The sequence below is a fragment of the Populus trichocarpa genome, chromosome 7, assembly GCF_000002775.5.
Source record: "Populus trichocarpa isolate Nisqually-1 chromosome 7, P.trichocarpa_v4.1, whole genome shotgun sequence".
Classification (NCBI taxonomy): domain Eukaryota; kingdom Viridiplantae; phylum Streptophyta; class Magnoliopsida; order Malpighiales; family Salicaceae; genus Populus; species Populus trichocarpa.
The window spans coordinates 8,841,742-8,856,300 of NC_037291.2; the positions used below are offsets into that span (position 1 = coordinate 8,841,742).

The following is a 14,559-nucleotide window of genomic DNA, read 5'->3' on the forward strand; positions in this document are numbered from 1 at the left end:
TTTCATCATTTAACAATAGATTTATTGAAAATTGAGCGCTTTATTTGGGGTTATTATGGTCTCATGACCCGAGTCACAAATTTGAAAGGTTAATCCAGGTTGACCCGGGTCGATCCAATATGTTGTCGTCTTGAATTTTTTTGAGTAAAACTATATTTTTTACCAGTCGTCGAGTTAATCGGGTCATATTGGTTCAACTCCCACTTTTTTACTTGTGTTTGAAATTTGAATTGCATAATTTCAAGTTAGTTTATCTTTGGATTTGAATTGAAATTATATTTGTTGAATTAATATTTTGAAATTTATATAAATAGTACAACCCCGATGTCGAAACACTTCAAAACTAAAACATATTGTTTCAATTAAAAATACAGAATACTAGCTGGAATGAAATTGACAACCTTGGTTAGAATCGCTGAGAATCGACTGACAAACCAGATTGATAAAACTTGTCGCATCAACTCTTGTAACTAAAATGGAGCTCATTATAGCAAAGGCAAACTTCTAGTTCTAGGCTGGTCTATTTGCCTTCTCATCTGTGTGTTTATTTATCTACAAACCATAGTCTGATTGATGCACCGACAATTCAACTAATGAACCAATGACGAGCAACCTTAATTAGTTCACTAGCCGAACGGTTTCGAAGTAAACTAATAACCATTTCTTACATATGGTTTAAAAGATAAGATTTTATGCATTAGACAAGACACTACGAGCCTTGTATTAGATAATAATATAAATCATATCTTGGAACGTTACCTAAAAGCTTAAGCTATTAGGTTGAGTTGATTTTTTGACATGGTATCAAAGTCTTGATGACCAAGTGATCACGAGTTCGAATCTCACCATCCCCATTTATTTGATAAAAATTAAGCACAAGGTAATGTAAGGGCTTTCACTTGAGGGGGTGTGTTAGAGAATAATATAAATCATATCTTGGAACCTCACCTAACAGCTCAAGCTATTGGGTTGAGATGAGTTTTTGACATGATATCAGAGCCTTGATGACCAAGTGATCATGAGTGCGAATCTCACCATCCCTATTTATTTGATAAAAATTAAGCACAAGGTAGTGTGAGCCCGTGCAAGTTTCGAGCCCAAAGAGCTTTCACTTGAGGGGGTGTGTTAGAGAATAATATAAATCATATTTTAGAACATTACCTAAAAGCTTAAACTATTGGGTTGAGATGGTTCTTTGACACCTTGCACATGCAAGATTATTGATAGAACATTTTTTAATAAAAAGAAGTTAAAATTATCCTTCAAAATTGATTCTTTTTTAATTTTAAGTATTTAAAAATTCAAAGATGGATTTTCGTATAGCAATTTTTTTTTTTTTTTTGGAGAATTGCGAATAGCTACACCAGCTATACTTCATGAAGAAGTAATACTAAAAAAACCTGCCAATAAGATTTTTACTATTTAATTTAATATAACAACAAAAAATCTGATCTTCAATTTAAGTTGGATAAGTAAAATAAGATTTGCTTGCCTAGGATTTGTTTTTACATGGCCCATGAAACTCCCCAGGCACCAGAAACTAGGAAAACAAACGATGACAGGAATCATGCAATGATCCTGGACAACACTGAAACCCTAGCTAGCTATAATAGGACGCATTTGAATCATGAAGATGCGCAGCTGAAGTAGTAGCACTCTCTTCAAATTGCAAACAAAACAAATCCCTGGCCTCTTGCTTACAAACCCAAGCTGCTAATTTTTGTGTATCTCTCACACTTTCCTTGAATACAAACATGTAAAACAAAGCCATGATAAGTAGAGAAAGATAATAAAAGACCTTGGATGAATTGAAATATATGTAATAAGCTACCAAAGTTAGATAATACATTGCCTATAGAGAAAGAGAAATAATATGAGAGGAAAAGGTTTTGATGAAATGAGCGAAAAATGTTCATTTTATAGAGGTGGATGTTCATGCAAGGATCTCTAGTGCCACGACAGTGCATGTAGATGCAACTGTTGTGTTGTCAGGCAACAAAAGCATGATAGCTTTTTCCTGGTAGAAATGGCTCCGCCATTTAATTTTGGATCGATTTGGGGCTCACACTTTAAATTCAGGTTGGTGCATGTCCAGCCCTTGAAATTTATTAGTCTCGCGACTCTTCACAACTACTTGTTTTTTTTTTTTTTTTTTTGTCTTCGTCTAGTAAGTTGCTTCATGTGAATGTTACTTGTATGGTTAAATCTTAATTTTTTTTAGATTTTCCTTGGAATTCTAAGTACGAAAAGTGTCTAAAGTTTAACAAAAGGAGGATTTAGTTTCAGTGAAAGGGGAAAAAAACAAAGTTTAACTCGCCTTAAGAAAGAAAGGGAGGATTCTTCACCGTCAATACTTACAAAAGAGATTAAATATAGCTGATATTAACTCGGTAAAACTAATCTTGGATTTTTAGTGGCTTAATTGGCTGGATTTTCTTATTGACCCAACAAAACCCAATCCGAACCGCCAAGGATAAAAAAAATAATGAGCTCAAAATCCCTTATCTCCTCCACGCAGAACAACTTAAAGAATGATAGCAAAATCCCTGACGCTGCCCCATTTTCTGCCTCGGTGCTCCGGTTTCTCCAAAGACAAAACCCCCTCCTTAATTACTGACATGAGTTTCTTGGCCAACTTCTTTCGTAGCTCAGGGAAGGTGTGTGTCTGAACTAAAATCCCATGTAATCAAGCGTTGTTGGATTTTGTGTTATGCCTTAATTTCCAGAGATTTTGTTGTGGGGGAACTGAACGAGTCTTGATCACTTATTGCATGAGTGTTGGAAACCCAGTCGATGTTTCGCTGATTATCTTTGTCACAAAGGGAAAACTTGACAACTCTTGTTATTATTCTCTTACTATAATCCAAAACAAAGAAAAAAAATTGCACTTGAACTAAGGAGGATTCCAAGAGCAATCTAAGTCTACATAAATTAGGGATCCCAAAAGCAATTTAAGTCTACCTTTATATCCCAATTTAGTGATCTGAGTGGATATATCTGTGGTTTTAGTGTTGTCATCTAGCTTTATCTTGTATGACTTCAGGATTGGTGCTCATTTTCTGATCACAGTCAGGGTTTCATATTGTGGGCAGAATTTGAAAATCTTAGAATCTTCATGTTTCTTCGACCTATGTGCATTTGTTCCGCAGTGAGGGTAGATGTAGAGCCTGGTTGTGTGCTGGTAGTAGGTTTTGCATAAATTCATCGTAATTCTTTAAATTCATCGTAATCATCTAACTTTATCAAAAAAAATCCCCAAGTCCAATTCTGAGATGTATTTTTGTAAGTGCAGCTTCATTACAAACAATATCCAGTTTATAATGTTCAAAATCAGTATGCATTGTCCATTTAATAGTCATCACTTCCAAAAATATTATACTTCTAATAAAGTTATTACTGTAGCAAAAACAAATATATAAATAACATCAAGACCTTAAACAGTTTATTTGATTCACCAGGTTGAAAAAAAAACTTACATAGTGTGGAGGAAATTATACATAATAGCAATGGTATTTTCACAAGATGTTAACAAAAGATTAAATTGGAACTCAAAGTAGTCCTTGCAATAATAAAAATCAGCCATAAAGTTTAAATTGTCAATAGCCAATTTTCACAAACAATAATAATAATAAAAATCTAAATAATTAATTAAGCAGAAATCAAAATTATGAGTATGCTTACCTTAATGTTTGTTTCTATAAATAAAAACATTGAGCAGGAAGAACCCTTTCATTCATGCCTCAGCATCTATAAGCAAGAAGACGAATCACAAAATAAACTATAACATCAAAATCACAATTTAAAGATTGATACTTGGAAGGTTAGAAATGGTTTCAAAGGTCAATGAAAATGATATATTTAATGTGATCCATAACACACACTTGAATAAAATAATAAAAAAATAACATTGAAAACCTAAACTTGTCAAGTAATATAAGGAAATAATATGAAATCATCCATACATATAATAAAGATAATTCATTACATATACTACGAAATATAATTAACTTGTGCTACTCATTATTATCATCACTCCTAACCATGTCATCATCATCATCACACAAAACCATGTTGTCGTCGTCGTCACCACCACCACTACAACAATCATCCTCATCACCATCACCACCACCACCACCATCATCATCATCATCTTCTTCTTCCGCAACCTTTTCATCTTCGTTTCCCCAATTTATGTCAAGTTGAAGCAATTCATGTTGACCGATTTCTTCATAATAAGATGATTCAACAAGTATATTTGGATCATCAAGTGTTTGAGTAGGAAGGACACGACATGGTTGAGAAATCTCATCTGATTGATCAACATCAAATAATCTCACATTGGTGGCATCTTCAATAAATTCACCCATGTCAACATTATAACGACTTCTAGGAGTTGTCTTAATAATCGTCCACCATTCAGAGGATTTATTACCAGGTGGATATGTATAGTAGACTTGTTGACATTGTTGTGCTAACACAAAATCTTCATTTTCATGTAGTCGAGATGTATGCTTGATTTCAACCAAACCATTAGAACGATGCACTCTAATCCCTCGTTTTGTATCATACCAATCACTACCAGAAAATTGATAAATACAAACGGAAATACCGAGGGAATATTTTCGTCGGTAAATTTCCGAGGGATTTTACCGACGGAAATATTCCCTCGTATATACCGATGGAATTACCGTGGGAAAAAAAATTTAAAACAAAGCAAAAAAAAAAAGATGACGTGTCATTTTTACCAACGGAATTACCGACGGAAAATTCCGTCGGTAATTCCATCGGTAAACTGTGAACACTGTTCATCATGTCAATTACAAAGGGAATCACCGACGGAATTTTCCGTCGGTATTTTCCAGAGAGTGTTATTTGGCGGTTTTCTGAAAAAATTCAATTAATTTAACATTTTCATTTAAATATTACAGACGAAATCACTGACGGATTGAAAAACCGTCGGTAATTTTTTGGCGGTTTCTGAAAAAAATTTACGAAATTGAAAATTTAAATTAAATATTACCGATGGAATTACCGACGGAATAATTAAAAGAATATTAATATTCAATTATCCGTCGGTAAATCCGTCGGTAACGCGCCCCAATAAAAAGCTTGAATCTCCTTATTTCACAAGAGACAGACTCATTTCTTCTCCTTATTATTCTTCTTCTTCTTGTTCTTCTACTTCTTCTTGTTCTTCTTCTTCTTCTTCTTCTTCTTCACTATATGTAAAAAACATCAATATATATTTCTTTCTCTTCTTTTCTCTCCTCATCTCCTTCTCTTTTCCTCCATGCATGGGTATGTCTTCTTCTTCTTTCTTCTTCTTTTATCCTCTTAGTTTTTTTTTTTAATTAATATGCTTAACGAAAATTTTTTTCTCTCCTCAGCTTCACTTGCAACTACATTAAGGTAAGATTTTTCTTTTTTCTTCTTTTTTCATGACTTTTTTCACTATATTTGTTTTTTATTTTATTTTTAATTGTTTTTGTTCTTAATAATTGTATAAATGTTGTTGTGAGATTTTTTTTTTTTCATATGAGATTAATTTTTAGTTCATTTATTTATAGGATTTTTAAATTTTTAGCAATTGCAACTTTATTTTTTTCATATGAATTTTTTTAGTTGAATTTATTTTTTTGTTTTATTTTTTTGTTGCAAATTTGTTTGAGTTGATTTTCTTATTCTTTTTTCCAAGCATTTTGAGTATATATTATACAGTGTTAATTTATGCTAATTTAATTATTTTATAATTTTATAAAATGAATTTTTTTTAAAATGTTTTTAAATAATTACCGACGGAATTACCGACGGAAATTCCATCGGTAATTCCGTCGGTAAAGCCGTTGGTAATAAAAAAAATATTATTACCGAGGGATATACCGACGAAATGAAGCGGATAAATTTATTTTTTTATTACCAACGGAAAAAAAAATTACCGACGAAAGATTCACCGACGGAGCATTTCCGTCGGTGATTCCATCGGTAAATTAATTACCGATGGAATATGTGTCTTACACCGACGGAAAAATTCCGTCGGTAAAACTGTTAAATCTTGTAGTGAATTACATTTAAACATAAATAACTTGCACTTACTCCCCAAGCATTTTAGCCGAACAACTTCTTTAAGTATTCCATAATAATCACGTTCATTATCATTATAACAACTTCCTTTTCACACGAACTCCACTATTCATTGTCTTTTTAAAACGACCATAACTTTGAGTATGAAATTTAAAACCATTCACATAATACCCATTATAACATTTCACTGAAGTTGAAGGGCTCATAGCAAGTCCAAAGAGTTGATTTTCAATTCTGTTAGATTGGTACTCCACCTAGCATAATAGTTAACTCCATAAGAAATAGTGATTTAAAAGAGATTAGTAATTTTTTTAGAGTAACTAATTGACATAAAATATAAATTAATTTATTAAAATACTTACATTATTTTTAACCAATTTGGAAAGATCTCTTCGCATAATTTTTCAATTTCAACATCACTCGCATGTGGTTGTTGTGACTATAGCTCTTGTTGACATTGCCTAAAATTTTAAAATGTTAAAGTTAATAATAAATTATTATAAATTAAGTACAAAATAATATTTCATACTTACTCTAAATAAGACTTCATTTCTTGACAATTGAATATGACATAGTTATGCGCAATTTGCATTTCAGCATGTGACAACTGTCTTCTATAAAATCTTTTGGATAATTTTTTCCCTGGATAGGAAAAAATAGAGAGACATCCATCTAGACTTTTAAGGCCACCATCATCATTCCGTGGAACTCGATTCCAAATTGTTTGCACGTCATCACCAAAATAATGAGATGCAAAATTGGTAATTTCATCAATCAAGTATGCTTCACATATGGAACCCTCAACTCTAGCTTTATTGGTCACTTTCTTCTTCAAATAAAACATATACCTATATCATTTATGTCAATTAGTTTATTTTTTAAAATAAAAAGGGAATAAAATTAACATAGTATGAAAACATACCATTCAAATGGATACATCCATCGATATTGAACAGGTCTACCAACTTTTGCCTCGTAAGGTAGATGTATCGTCAAGTGTTCCATGGAGTCAAAGAAGGATGGAGGAAAAATCCTTTCAAGTTTGCAAATTATTTCAATTATATTCATCTGCATTAACTCCATGTGTTGGGCATTTAAATTTGTTGTACAAATATCTCGAAAAAATACGGACAGTTCAGTTAATGCCTCCCACAGTGGCCTAGGTAAGTAAGGTCGGAAAGCGGTTGGAAGAAGTCTTTGAATGAAGACATGACAATCATGACTCTTCATCCCCGAAACTTTACATTGTGCCTCTTTCACACATCGTGAAATGCTTGAAGCATAACCATCAGGAAATGATAATTCCTTCATCCATGACAAAACTTCTTGTTGTTGTTTCTTGTGTAGACAATAAGTGCCTTTAGGTTTGTAAACCCGACCACTCGTATCTTGTTGCAAATGTAAATTTGGCTTCTTACAATACAATTGAATATCCAACCTAGCCTTTAAATTGTCCTTGCTTCTATTAGGACAATCCATTACTGTATAAAAAATATTGTCAAAGATATTTTTCTCAATATGCATGACATCAAGATTATGACGAATCAAATTTGTATGTCAATATGGAAGCTCCCAGAAAATGCTCTTCTTCACCCAATTGTGTTTAACACCAAAGCCAGGAATTTTATCATTATATGATGAACTTCCATTATGTCCCTCAGTATACTTGGACACTTTGTTTAACATTTCCAAACCAAATGGATGAGGTAAAGGAGGGAGCCTTTCAATTACTCCTTTCAAAAACTTATCAGATTGACATCTATATGGGTGGTTCATGGGCAGGAATCGTCGATGACAATAAAAAAATGTAGTTTTCCCTCCATTTTTTAATCTAAAAGTCTTGTTATGCTCCATACAATAAGGACAAGATAGATTTTCATGAGTACTCCACCCCGATAACATGCCATATGTTGGAAAGTCACTAATGGTCCACATCAAAGCTGCCCTTAATTGAAAATTTTCCTTTCTGTATACATTATATGTTTCAACACCAACAGACCACAAATTCTTTAACTCATCAATCAAAGGTCTTAGGAAAACATCAAGCTTTTTCCCCGGATTCTTTGGCCCAGGAATCATCATTGTCAAAAACATGAATGGTCTAGTCATGCACTTCCACGGAGACAAATTATAAACAGTCACAATTACTAGCTAACAAGAGTATGCATTTGAAGACATGTCAAATGGACAAAACCCATCGGTGCATAACCCTAACCGAATATTTCTTGCATCTGATGCAAAGCTTAAGTGGACACGATTAAACTCTTTCCATGCCTCCCCACCAGATGGGTGCACCATAACCCTATTATCTGACTTATGAAAATGATGCCATGTCATATCTTTGGCATGATATGGAGACATGAACAGTCTCTGAAGCCTTGGTGTCAAGGGAAAGTATCGGAGGTGCTTCTCCGCCTTATTGGAACCTTTACTAGTTGGATTTCTAGGTTTGTATCGTGAACTTCCACAAAAATCACAATTTATTTTCATTGCATCTGCCCCATAGTACAACATACAGTAATTAGGACATACATCATATTTCTCATAACCAAGTCCAAGTGGCCGCATAAATTTCTTGGCATCATAAAAATTTGAAACCAAATTTTCATCATTAGGCATGCAACTTTTAGTAAAATCAATAAACTTGTTGAAGGCAGTCTGAGTCAAATTTAAAGTTGACTTCATATTAAGCAATTGTACACAAGCAGATAATTTGGATTGCTTGGTACACCCATCCCACAAAGGCTCCTCCGCAGCTTTCAAAAGCTTAAAAAAATTAGTTGCCTCCGGATTTGGAAGTTCCTCTACTACCACAGGACTTGACACATTATCATTATAGTATGCATCACTAACCCCCATTGCATCCATAACCAGATTCCTATATAGATTTTCTAGACAAACATCATTCATAACATGACTAATTCCAACCGATGAAGGTCCAGCCAATATTGGTTATGCGACATAAGGCTCCCCATGTACAGTCTAATTTTCATAACAAGGTAAAAAACCTTTTGTCAATAGATGTTTACAAACATCATCTTCCTTTAAAAACTTTTGATTTTTGCACCTCACACAATGACATCTAATTTTTCCCCCAGATATATTTTTATCAATTGAAAAGGCAAAATTGATAAATCTTCTAACACCTGTAATGTATTCAGGACGAAGGCAACCATCCATAAGACGACGATACATCCACGATCGATCATCCATGTTAATCTAATTAACATGATAACACCACTAAGTATTTTTAGAAATAAGCATACTTCTTTAACTACTAATACTTTAACAATCCTTTAAAATAAAATATGTACCACATAAACAAACTTTAAATATTTGTCCAGCTCACACATATATATAGCCAAGAAATTTGTATTTTTAGAGTTCATGGGTCATGTTCTTAAGATTTACTGGGCTACTATTTAAGGCCACTGCTGTTCCAGTTGGCAAATTTATTTAATAACCTTAAAACTCTACAACAATTCTAACATGAGACATTAGATCTTGACAGATTTTGTTGGCAGTCTACTGAAACAGTAGAGTTATGCTTCATGTACGGGAGGGAAACTTTTTGTGCTATATGTAATTGGTATTTTATAAACGTTTTCTTTTATGGTAAGCTAGAAGATGGACAAGAAATTGATGTGAAGAGGTTGTCAAGGAGTTCTAGACAAGGATTAAATGAGTTAAAAAATGAGGTGATACTAATTAACAATCTTCAGCACATAAATCTTGTATAGCTTTCTAATTGAATTCATTTTCACATATATTTTAAGCATTAAAATTGAATTCAATTACATGATTTAATAATTTAAGAGTTTTTTGTGCTAATGAAGATGGATTTTATGGCTAGCTGCAAGGTAATTGGTAATTTACTAGTTTAGTATGATCATCACTGTGTTCGCTTTTGTTTTTAGCTTGAATTAAGTGTGGTTTGTTTGAATGTTAATTCTGAGCTGACAAATATTTGTGATGGAAATGAATTTTATTTTGTTGTTTTATACATGTGTGTATGTATGTGTATGTGTGAATGTGTGCATGCATGTATGTAAGTGTGCTAATGATGTTTATATGCCTAACTTGTAGGAAAAGTTGGCATATTTTAGAATTAAAAAGCTTAAGGATATTTTATCTCTGTTGGGTCTTTCAAAGCAAGGGAAGAAGCAGAAATAACTTAGCTGTAAATAAACCTAGCTAACCAAAAGTTAGATCAATAAAAAGGCAATACAGGACCAAGAATTCACAGCAAGGAACTACTGACTTCCCAGCAACAATCAGAATAAATTTGCAGTTAATTGATATATTATTTAGTCACCTCCAGGTTTCATTTTGGTCTCATAATTTCCATCCAAAAAGAAACTCAATATCAGATTTAATGAAATAAAATCATTCAATTAATTTTTTTTTATACAAACTGTCATTGAATAAGGAAAGAAAAAAGGCAGTCCTATGCCTATAAAATTTAATTGAATATAGCCAGCATCATGTTCACATGAACCTCCAAAACTAGGATCTACAAGGAAAATAAATTTAAATATGCATTATCTTGTCCCAATGAAAGGCAGAGTTCCAATTAATTCAAAAGATTAGGATAGGCATGCCCAACAGACAAATTAAGCATGATATAATGAAGCAACCATTTAAAAATGAAGCAAAATAGACTTGCCTAAGCCCCAAGAATCAATGGCCCAAGGTGGAGGTTTTCTTATTGCAACCCAATCAGACTTAGCCAACTCTATGGTTTATATTGTGATCCAATAAGCCATTCATATTGCTGGAAAAATAAAAAAAACATAAACAGTATGTTAAACCCATCCAGCTATAACCATTGCTAGTCTTTAAAACAAATCCAAGTTAAACTATGAAAAACTGAAATAATATCGGCACTGGTAGCTCCTAAATCGACCATCCACCACCATAAAGAATTCTAAACTTGATTAATGCAGTTCTCAAAAGGTAATTAGAGTCTATCCTACTTGCAAAAAATGCATAAAAATAAAATAATTTTCTAACATTAAATACTCAAAGGAATGCATACAAGCCCAAACTGGCGAAGGATCTCTCAAGGCATGAAAAATAAATTACACAAAAAAACTGCAGAGCTGACACCTGATTGAAGAAGTTAATTTTTACTTGAAGTGATACACAAGTTCATACCATGTAAAACCTTGGACGACATGTGATCCATGGAGCAATATGAAAACATAACCCAAATGGTTCTCGTGAATATAAGACCCTCTGTAAAAAAGCCAATCAAAACAACAGCTGCTATAAGATTCCATGTTTATAAACTGTGGATTCTAAATAATTTTTACCTTGAAATGTCAAGCACAGAGACAAATTTAACAATGACTAGATCAAGAAATTATTTAGAATGCAAATGAGTAAGAAAAACATCAGTTCTTAGACAGAAAGATGTTGTTAGCTGTAACAGATAAAACATATTCAAATAATTCATTGTTAAAAACAGGCCGTCTGAGAACACTTGAAGCTTGAAGATCATGGTTTCTAAAGTACATTAACAACACTCAATTCAACCAGCCACCTTGCTCCTAAAGAACACCCAACATCAATAAGACTAGTTAAAAATTAAATTGGGGGTTTTAATAAATTTTCAATTAAACATGCATAATTTCCATCAATCACTCTCTTCCAGATACATGAATTACCAACATTGGTCCAGTTGCCTAAAATCATTCAATTTATGAACCGTAACCCTAAAAATTAAATTGGGGGTTTTGATAAATTTTCAATTAAACATGCATAATTAGGTTATAGATCATGGTAAAAACATTTCATAAACCTTATATTATCGAATTAATAGCCTAAAACCATTATTCAAAGTATCGATAAAAAAAAATTGTTACTTGTGTTCTTGAGTTATAGGTGAGCGAGATGAATCTACACGACAGAAACAACACCTGAGATTGGGAAAGTTAGGTTAAAACTTGTTAGTGTAAGTTAAATTGCAACGGAGAAAAACATAAATCCTAAATTAATTACCTGATTTATTGAAGAAGAGAGTGCAAAACCCAACCCGTTTACAAAGAGAAGGGGTAAATCAAGATGTTTGATGGTGATAATGATGGGTCTGGTGCGATGTTGCCATGGGTCTGTGTTTTTGGTGGTTTACAGAGAAAGATTGAAACTTTTAAGATGAAGGAGAAGAAGATGAAGAAAAACAAATTAGCGATGCTGAAGACGAATGAGAAGAAGATGAAAAGTTTGGGACAAAGAAAAATCAAATCGATGAAGAGAGGGTGATTTTTATACAGTTATGGATGTTATTAGGGACGAAGAAGACTGGAAGTTAACTAATTTTCAGCTGTTGGTTTTGTTTTCTCTGTTTACGTTTCTAAGGGTGTGGGGGGAGAGTACTGCAGGTGTTGAATTAGTAACGGCAGCAAAATTAAACGGTTGAGATTTTTATCATATCAAAAGTAATCAACGGTCTATATAATTTTGGTTTTATATTAATATTTAAATAATTAGTTTTTCAATTAGTAACAGATAATCCGTTGCAAACTCTATGTTGCTTTTAGCAACGGATTTTCCATTGCTAAAGTCTGTTGTTAATATTTAAAAAATAATATATGTGTAATCCGTTGCAAATCTGTTACTGAATTTAGCAACGGAATTATCCGTTGCTAAATTCAGATGCTAATAGCCCCTAGTTTTTAGTAGTGAAAAGGCATAGCAAGCAACTGTGATCTCAAGCACCTGGAAGCAAATGAACAACCTGACTGATTTTGTTCTGTTGCTGATTAATATTGTTTACCAGGCAGGGTTCTAGATGCTTGCAAGTCTTCCAGTCATATATTATAGAGGTGGATGTTCATGCAAGGATCTCTAGTGCCACGACAGTGCATGTAGATGCAACTGTTGTGTTGTCAGGCAACAAAAGCATGATAGCTTTTTCCTGGTAGAAATGGCTCCGCCATTTAATTTTGGATCGATTTGGGGCTCACACTTTAAATTCAGGTTGGTGCATGTCCAGCCCTTGAAATTTATTAGTCTCGCGACTCTTCACAACTACTTGTTTTTTTTTTTTTTTTTTTGTCTTCGTCTAGTAAGTTGCTTCATGTGAATGTTACTTGTATGGTTAAATCTTAATTTTTTTTAGATTTTCCTTGGAATTCTAAGTACGAAAAGTGTCTAAAGTTTAACAAAAGGAGGATTTAGTTTCAGTGAAAGGGGAAAAAAACAAAGTTTAACTCGCCTTAAGAAAGAAAGGGAGGATTCTTCACCGTCAATACTTACAAAAGAGATTAAATATAGCTGATATTAACTCGGTAAAACTAATCTTGGATTTTTAGTGGCTTAATTGGCTGGATTTTCTTATTGACCCAACAAAACCCAATCCGAACCGCCAAGGATAAAAAAAATAATGAGCTCAAAATCCCTTATCTCCTCCACGCAGAACAACTTAAAGAATGATAGCAAAATCCCTGACGCTGCCCCATTTTCTGCCTCGGTGCTCCGGTTTCTCCAAAGACAAAACCCCCTCCTTAATTACTGACATGAGTTTCTTGGCCAACTTCTTTCGTAGCTCAGGGAAGGTGTGTGTCTGAACTAAAATCCCATGTAATCAAGCGTTGTTGGATTTTGTGTTATGCCTTAATTTCCAGAGATTTTGTTGTGGGGGAACTGAACGAGTCTTGATCACTTATTGCATGAGTGTTGGAAACCCAGTCGATGTTTCGCTGATTATCTTTGTCACAAAGGGAAAACTTGACAACTCTTGTTATTATTCTCTTACTATAATCCAAAACAAAGAAAAAAAATTGCACTTGAACTAAGGAGGATTCCAAGAGCAATCTAAGTCTACATAAATTAGGGATCCCAAAAGCAATTTAAGTCTACCTTTATATCCCAATTTAGTGATCTGAGTGGATATATCTGTGGTTTTAGTGTTGTCATCTAGCTTTATCTTGTATGACTTCAGGATTGGTGCTCATTTTCTGATCACAGTCAGGGTTTCATATTGTGGGCAGAATTTGAAAATCTTAGAATCTTCATGTTTCTTCGACCTATGTGCATTTGTTCCGCAGTGAGGGTAGATGTAGAGCCTGGTTGTGTGCTGGTAGTAGGTTTTGCATAAATTCATCGTAATTCTTTAAATTCATCGTAATCATCTAACTTTATCAAAAAAAATCCCCAAGTCCAATTCTGAGATGTATTTTTGTAAGTGCAGCTTCATTACAAACAATATCCAGTTTATAATGTTCAAAATCAGTATGCATTGTCCATTTAATAGTCATCACTTCCAAAAATATTATACTTCTAATAAAGTTATTACTGTAGCAAAAACAAATATATAAATAACATCAAGACCTTAAACAGTTTATTTGATTCACCAGGTTGAAAAAAAAACTTACATAGTGTGGAGGAAATTATACATAATAGCAATGGTATTTTCACAAGATGTTAACAAAAGATTAAATTGGAACTCAAAGTAGTCCTTGCAATAATAAAAAT

At 33.2% G+C, this 14,559-nt stretch overlaps 1 long non-coding RNA gene across 1 annotated transcript; it reads right to left on the reverse strand.

The window, feature by feature from the left end:
* Window positions 1-427: 427 nt before the first annotated feature.
* On the reverse strand, window positions 428-2,025 carry LOC127905581 (uncharacterized). The gene is made up of 2 exons (XR_008059730.1): window positions 1,157-2,025; window positions 428-943 (listed from the first exon to the last, which is right to left on the reverse strand). It is a non-coding gene; the product is annotated as an uncharacterized LOC127905581 (long non-coding RNA).
* Between the last annotated feature and the right edge of the window lie 12,534 nt (window positions 2,026-14,559).